The sequence below is a fragment of the Rutidosis leptorrhynchoides genome, chromosome 3, assembly GCF_046630445.1.
Source record: "Rutidosis leptorrhynchoides isolate AG116_Rl617_1_P2 chromosome 3, CSIRO_AGI_Rlap_v1, whole genome shotgun sequence".
Lineage (NCBI taxonomy): Eukaryota > Viridiplantae > Streptophyta > Magnoliopsida > Asterales > Asteraceae > Rutidosis > Rutidosis leptorrhynchoides.
The window spans coordinates 360123259-360131138 of NC_092335.1; the positions used below are offsets into that span (position 1 = coordinate 360123259).

Genomic DNA, 7880 nt, shown 5'->3' on the forward strand with positions numbered 1-7880 from the left:
TTCTAAGATTTTATGTTTACGATTTACATTTCACGTTTCGGGTTAGAGTTTCGGGTTCGCGTTTCGGGTTCGAGTTTCGGGTTCGCGTTTCGAGTTCATGTTTCGGATACGCGATTCGGGTTCGCGTTTCGGGTTCACGCTTCGGATACGCGATTCGGGTTCATTTCGGGTTCGCATTTCGATTTCGGGTTCGCGTATCACGGTCGCATTCCCGTTTTGAATTCACGTTTCGATTTCGGGTTTGCATTTTGCGATTGCGTTCTCGCTTCGGGTTCACATTACAAATTCTGAGATTTGAAAACCTCGAACCAAACAAAAGATAGGATTTCAAATCCCGAGGAATTTCAAATCCTGAGAATTAAAATCGTTGAACCAAACGTTCCCTTAAACTTTTTAAACCTCCCCTTCTCCTAATTCCATATAAAATTAATTTAAAACCTTCCCTCCTCCTGATTCCATATAAAATTAATTTAAAATTAACGGTAAACCTAACCCTCATATCACTTATCCTTCATTTTTAAGAGATACTATCGATTGAAGTTGTCAAAAAAATTAGGGTTTCGTCGTTTACAGGTAATAAGGGGTTTTTTATTTTTTGAGATTGTGGGTGCCATTTCTGTTTCTTTTACACAGAATACAATGAGGCAAAAGTCAGCACACATCTCTATATCTCTATCTCTATATACATTAAAAGATATTCTTGATTAGCTAATAAATATTTTCAAAACTCCCTTAATCACCGTTAGATTAGAAAATTACGTTACAATACCTCTTAATTCAATGGTCAATCAATTACTAAAAAGATTAGCTAATAAATAAAAATCCTTCCTCTTTATCCCGATACTACCCTTCCATTTAACTAAATCAAATCATTTACTCCCCGTAAGACCTTTTTTCCAATTACAAAATTGCAAACCCTTGAGTATTTTCAAACCATGAATTCTATCATTTGTAATAGGGTTTGAGGATCTGACTTGATTTGGAAATGTGCGCATGAAGAAACAAGCTAAGTCATATATCATCGAGGAACGTATTTCAATTTTCACGTTACATACTTTTATATTCCCAACTTAAAATCAGGGTTTCTGATATATCGTAGCTAATTATCGATTTAGTTGTTACAAGTTTTCATATGGTTGAGTTACAAACTTATCTTCAAGTTAGCGATTGTTCTGTTATTAATATTAGGGTTCCTGATTTTCTGTTATTAGTTCTAATGTAGAGGCTTTTATAATCATATCATGCTACCAAGAATTATCCAATCAAATACTCATAGCATGTTCCATCTCTTAAGTCGTTGACTCTTCTTATTTTTACTCATTTTGGATATAGTTTAGTATGCATTTACTTATTTTTATATAGATTACATAGTTGGAATATATTGAAATATGAGAAGTTTGTTTGGTTTTATTTATCTTGAACATACTTGACGAGCCATCAAGAAAGGATTGCAGTTTGATAAAGACTGGACCGGAGATGGAGTCGTTAAAGAAAGTGAAATATGGTTTCTAATTGATCAAAATCAAAAGATTGATGATCACAGTAATTAATTACTAAAAAAGTTGTTTCTTTTTTATTTAAAGTTGATTGAATATCTTTTCAGCATTTTCTTTTCTGTAATGACTTGATGTATATTCTCAGATTTTAATTATTGCAAATAAAGTGTTTGTGTTCATATTAGTTATTATACGAAATTACCCATTAAATTTTTGATATATGAATTGAAAAATTGAACATCTGTAACAAAGTTGAACAGTTGGATTTTGAAAAAAACTTAACAAAGTTGAATAGTTGGATTTTGTTTGATACGGAGTAGTTAACACTCGCTTTCACAAACTTCATATGTGATACATCATTTAATAAGTAGTAATCTGCTATATAATTAAGATCATTTTTAACTTATTTACAGCCTTTTGATCATTTTTAACTTAGTTAAAGCGGGTATCTCTGTTCACGTTTTTGGGGGTCGCGTTGGTTGGGCCGACATTGCACTTCTGGTAAGGATGCCAAAATCTTGATACGATAATGTTTGCAAGATTTGCAAATCTCACATCAAAATGAAACATATTATTCATAAAGTTATTTCATTTTTTTATATGCAAAATTAACTTAAAGGAAATGGATTGATGGGTGGTTCATTCCTTTTAACGTTGTGTTGGCTACTATATCTGGTTCACTTATAATTATATTTATATAATTACCCTAAATTGTTATTGATTTATATGTAAATCATATATACATTCATCTACTTGTGATCCTATTATTGATTTAGATTAGATGATTAAGAGGTAAGCATAAATTATTATTTGGTAGTCTCGGTGGGAATTAAAGATTATTTATAAGCATTTTAATCTGTAATTAGATTGTTGTGATTTGGTTTAGGTTGTACATAATAGGTATATACATATAACCAATAGATCTGTAGTAAATTTGTCATGTTTTATGATACTCAGGGCTATGGAACCACAAGCTGCGGGTATGACTTGACTATTTTGTACAAATATTATTCTTACATTTGCCGAGTTTGATCATCTATTATTGCGAAGTGAGGTAAATTTGTGACCATAATTTTTAGTTTAAGCTGTGATTGCTAATAATGTATAGCTACATATTTCAGCGTACGTATACATTCATATATGTGATGACCCGAAAAATTTCGACTAATTTAAACCAATTCTCTATACGATTTATTATTTTGGCACGTTAAACAAAGTCTGTTAGATTGAGTCTCAAAATTTTAGAACTGTTTCATATATACAATTACCTTTGACTACTCTCAACGATTCATGAACAATTATATGTATGTATATATATATATATATCTACAAGTAAAAACGACTTTCCTACAGTAAAATCCTAGTTGCTACAGTAAAAATTACTTGCTACAGTAAAACACTATTTGCTACAGTAAAACACTATCTGCTACAGTGAAACCGTATTTTGCTACAGTGCTACAGTAAACACTATTTGCTACAGTACACACTATTTGCTACAGTAAACACTATTTGCTACAGTAAACACTATTTGATGTCGACGAACTAGCAAACAAAAACGGAAAAGGCGGCCATGCGATCGCATGGCAAAAACACTGAAAACTCATGCGATCGCATGAGCTACAGTAAATCGAAAAGTAATATAAATACGCAGTTTGTTCGACGAAATTTTTTCACATCTATCTCTCAATATTTAAATTTATATTATAATTTTAATTTTAAATTTAAGTTTAATAATAATAAGGTATATACGAGGGTGTTTTTAATTCGGGTTTCAAACCGCTTTAAGCTAAGGAAATATTGGGTATTATTCGGGGTATTGTTCTTGAATCCAAGGCCAACCATACAGTCGTCTACCATCATTACGTCTACGCAATTTGCCTACACTATTGAATCGCAATATTGAACTGTGAGTTATAGTCTCCCTTTTTAAATACTTCAAATATTTTTGGGCTGAGAATACATGCAATTTATTTTAAACGCGATAAGACACAAGTACATACTAAATTCTACACTGAGTTAAACCGGAAATCCCTTAGCTTTGGTAACTAGTAGCTGCCAGTACATAGGATATGGACTGGTGGGCGCGAATAATTGTATATGGATCCATAGGGCTTGACATCCCCGTCCGAGCTAGAGCGCTAGCCTTTTAACGGACGTATGTTATTTGAGTTTAAGATACGTTGGTTTGCGTGTATTAAAACGAATGGGGTAATTATCACTATAGCGTTAAGTTTAGTTACCAGGGTGCTCTGTTACGTAGAATCTATTGATAAACTTTTGATGAAATCTTGTGGTCTATCTTTATATATGTTTATGACTCGAGCAATTAAACCTATAACTCACCAACATTCGTATTGACTTTTTAGCATGTTTTATTCTCAGGTCCTTAGAATGCTTCCGCTGTGATGTGCTTGTTTCCTGCATGGAGTCTCTCATGCTTTGTACAAAGTTTATTGCATTCAAAATAAAACTGCGTTGTGTAATAAATAATTGGACTGTGATGTCAACCTGTAAATTAAAGACTTATGTATTTCGGGGTTTTGCTTATACCTAAGCACTTGCCCACATGTTTATAACTTTCTATGTTTAGAAAGTCACTTATTTTAATGAATGCAATATTTTATCAAAACGTATCATATAGAGGTCAAAACCTCACTGTGGAATCAATGATTAACGTGCCGCGTCAATAGCCATTTTGACGGGTCGTTACAATATATAAGAATAATATTTCAATGGAGCTACCTTTACGTTAACAGTGTACGTATGCAAAGGTAATACTTGGTGTTGCCACAATGCTAGATCGAGTTTTTACCCCATTTTTTATGTATAAAAACTTCCTCTAGATGCAGGCTTATAGTTGATAGAAAGATTCCTCAAGTATTTGGTCATGTCATTGTGGGTGGGTTTGGGTTATAGGTTGTTATTACCAATCTTGAGCCTAGTTCGGTACTATGGATTTATCATGACCATCTTTTGTTTAACATAACAATCAAAGTGATATATAAAACCGACATTGATTGATTTTCCAATCTTACCATAGCTAGATAAGTTATTGCTACATTTAATTTCCGTACCATAAGATGGATGCATTAATAGTTTATTAATATTAAAAGACTCATTCGATCTGGGTTTAGGTTATAATATAGGGTTTAGGGTTTAGGGTTTATATTATAGGGTTTAGAGTTTGGGTTTAGGGTTTATATTATAGGGTTTAGGTTAGGGTTTAGGGTTTAGATTTAGGGTTTGGGATTTAGATTTAGGGTTTAGATTCTAGGGTTTATATTTTAGGGTTTAGGGTTAGGGTTTAGAGTTTTTAGGGTTTATATTTTAGGGCTTAGGGTTTAGGGTTAGTGTTCAGAGTATTTAGGGTTTAGAGTTTAGGTTTAGGTTTAGGGTTTAGATTTAGGGTTTAGGGTTTAGAGGTTAGGTTTAGGTTTTTGGGGTTAGATTTAGGATTTAGGGTTTAGGGTTTACAAAGCTGGATTTGTTGATAATCTTAATCATTTTAAGAAGGTAATATTCTTATTAACAAGATTCATTTTACCATCCACATTTGTGATTAGACTGGCTTCTGAGAATTGAATCTTTTTAACACTCAGCTTTCGAAGTTGACGGCTAAAAGTACCAGCTGGCTTACTGGACGTGCAACTAGTGTAAGTTCTTTTTGTCCATGGTCCAGAAATGACATAAATACAATAAATCAATGTTGGGTTCTATAAGCCGTATTCTGATAATTATTCATCACTGTAACTTTGTTTTCATATACGATTTGGGCTTTTTGAATAGTGTAAAAGTCTTCTTTATTCTTTCTTCTCCGAGCTTTCTGGATGGAATTATGATTTTCGGTATAAGAATCTCATATACAAGCTTATTTATATGTAGGTTATTAGTAAATAGAGGGAGTGGGCAACTGTAGATTATGTATATCCACCCCTGTTGACCAACTGTAAATGTAAAGGTGGTAATACGAACAATCAAAAAGAACGAATGGGTCAATTTAATCTCTAACGAGTCAACATGGGTAAATTAAAAAGAAGTTACGTCAAATAGATCACGTTGAAATTCCTTCACATTTATATTTTAGAGAAAAGTTGCTTTGGATTAACCAAATTAACACTGTTCTGTGACGTGTCGTGCTCATCCCTTGCCCGTTTTGCCACCTCTAAGTAAGTTTGAAGAAACGGTAACCGGAGATCACTCATTTTCTCAAATTTTGTAGGCTATATCTTTAACGGAGATGGAAGATGTGGCTTGTTTGGAGGATAAGCTTGGACGACTACTACCAAAGCAAGAAAGAAGCAGAATATATGAGTGAGTAGTCTCAAGTTATTCTTAGAAGACTTGCTGCAAAAAAGGTACACAGTTTGACAATTGTTCATTATTGAGAGGTTGACTTCTATGTTGTTTCAAGGTATATGAATAATGTTCCCTTCATTATTTCTCTGCTCGAGCAGTAGCTTAATTGTGGAACTAAGGTTTGCTTTTTTGACCTCTTTAGGTACTTGTTTAAGCTTAAATTAAAGTTATATTAAGCTAAAAACCCCAAGGTCACACTGGGTTTAGACTTATTAATATTTATATAAGGTAATTAATAGACTTATTAATATTTATATAAGTTAATTAATTTCTTTGCTTGGTAATTAATTTCTTTGCTTTTGATGGCTCTCAGTTTGTTCTAAAACTAATCCCAGTAACCTTTACAATACATATTTATAGGTCCACATGAAATATCAGGACTCCATTATACCATTTAAATATAATGTCGATACTTATGCCATCAAACCACAAATTTCTATTTAAGTATGTTTCGATGGTCAATGCGGGTCATGTTGAGTTGACCCAGAATTATTTTTTTATACATTCCCTTCAATTTTTGATTCGTTTGACCTTTTTTTGTTTAGCAAACTATATTGGCTAGAAGTAAACGGGTTGAATTTTCCACCTCACTTACCCTCATGATGATGATTTATAGCTTTTTAACTGGTAATACATGCCAATAACGTTGAAGCCAAGGTTTCTGTTTTTGATAAGTTATACAATAACTAATCTATTGTCTTAAAAGTTATGTTATAACCACTATCCATACTTTACCAAATATGATTTAACCATTGATAGATCACATTCATAACTACATTTGAGAATCTTTATCAAATATTTGGTTAAATCATAATATATGGTAAAGTTGACATTTTGTGACCAAATAAGATTTTACCAACATTCATACATTACCAAATATGATTTAACCATTGATAGATCACATTCATAAGTACATTTGAGAATTTTTTTTTTTATTTTATTGAACATGTTATTGACAAATGTTTATGGACTGTTTAACAATTAAAATATGAATGTGATTTAGCGGATGCCGGAAAAGCTTCAAAACTACCTGAACTACAAAGTAATTGTGACTATGAGTGTACAAAGTAATTGTGACTATGAGTGTCTCGATCTCAACAACAAAACTCATATATGGGGTTTGAAGCAAGGAAAAAGATTAAAGAAAAAATATGTTCCTAAAGGATGGCTAAAGTTCTTAACTTTAAATGGGTATGTTCCGGACGACAAATGTTTGATTGCGCTCTTGCGTGACGAACGCAGGTTCATCATGGTCTTAGATGGAACTCACTTGGTGTAACAATTTGTTTCGCTATCAAAGTCTTGATTCTGCTGGTTCACGGTTAGTTTGTACATAAGTGTTAATGAATATGTTGAATTATGTATCTATGGATTTAATATCTTTCTATTTTGATGCTTAGACATGTAATTATTGAACACTTTAAGATGTAACTTATGGTAGCTTAGTAACCATTGAATAGTTTGTCATGTAATCAAACTTTATGATATGTCAATTGATGAATGATGGTAATTTTTATATGCTACAGATCTTATCATTAAACACGAGTTGCAACTAAACAACTAAAATGTATGATCTTATGTTTGTATATTCTTATTCTACTGTATATTAAAAAAAATTGTCAAAATAAATATGTTACAAATAGTATTCTTATGAAAAACTTCATATTGATCTTCTTTTATTGTTAGATTGTTTGGATAACCAAATTCAAAGCAAAATTAGGGGTGTGTATTAAACGGTTTCGTCCACGAAACCGACCAAACCAAATTGGTTTGGTTAAAGTGGATTGGCTTATTTGGTTTTGGTTTGATTTTTTGGTTTCACCCGAAAATATTATCGGTTTTCGGTTTGGATTTGGTTTGTAAAATAAACATTTGGTTTCAAATCGAAAAACCAAAATATACTACTATCAATTGTATATATATTAAATATTAAATATTTCATTTATTTTATCCATATTAATATGCTATAATAATGAAACCGGCTATACTTATAGTTTAATCAATATTGTATACTTATATTTTAATCAA

At 31.9% G+C, this 7880-nt stretch overlaps 1 long non-coding RNA gene across 2 annotated transcripts; it reads left to right on the forward strand.

The window, feature by feature from the left end:
* Positions 1–932: 932 nt before the first annotated feature.
* LOC139897580 (uncharacterized) lies at positions 933–7353 on the forward strand. Of its 2 annotated transcripts, XR_011776671.1 has the most exons (5): positions 933–2550; positions 5096–5149; positions 5716–5851; positions 5908–5971; positions 6856–7353. It is a non-coding gene; the product is annotated as an uncharacterized lncRNA (long non-coding RNA). The 2 variants fall into 2 exon arrangements; XR_011776670.1 differs by lacking the exon at positions 933–2550 and having other exon boundaries at positions 4214–5149.
* Positions 7354–7880: the final 527 nt, after the last annotated feature.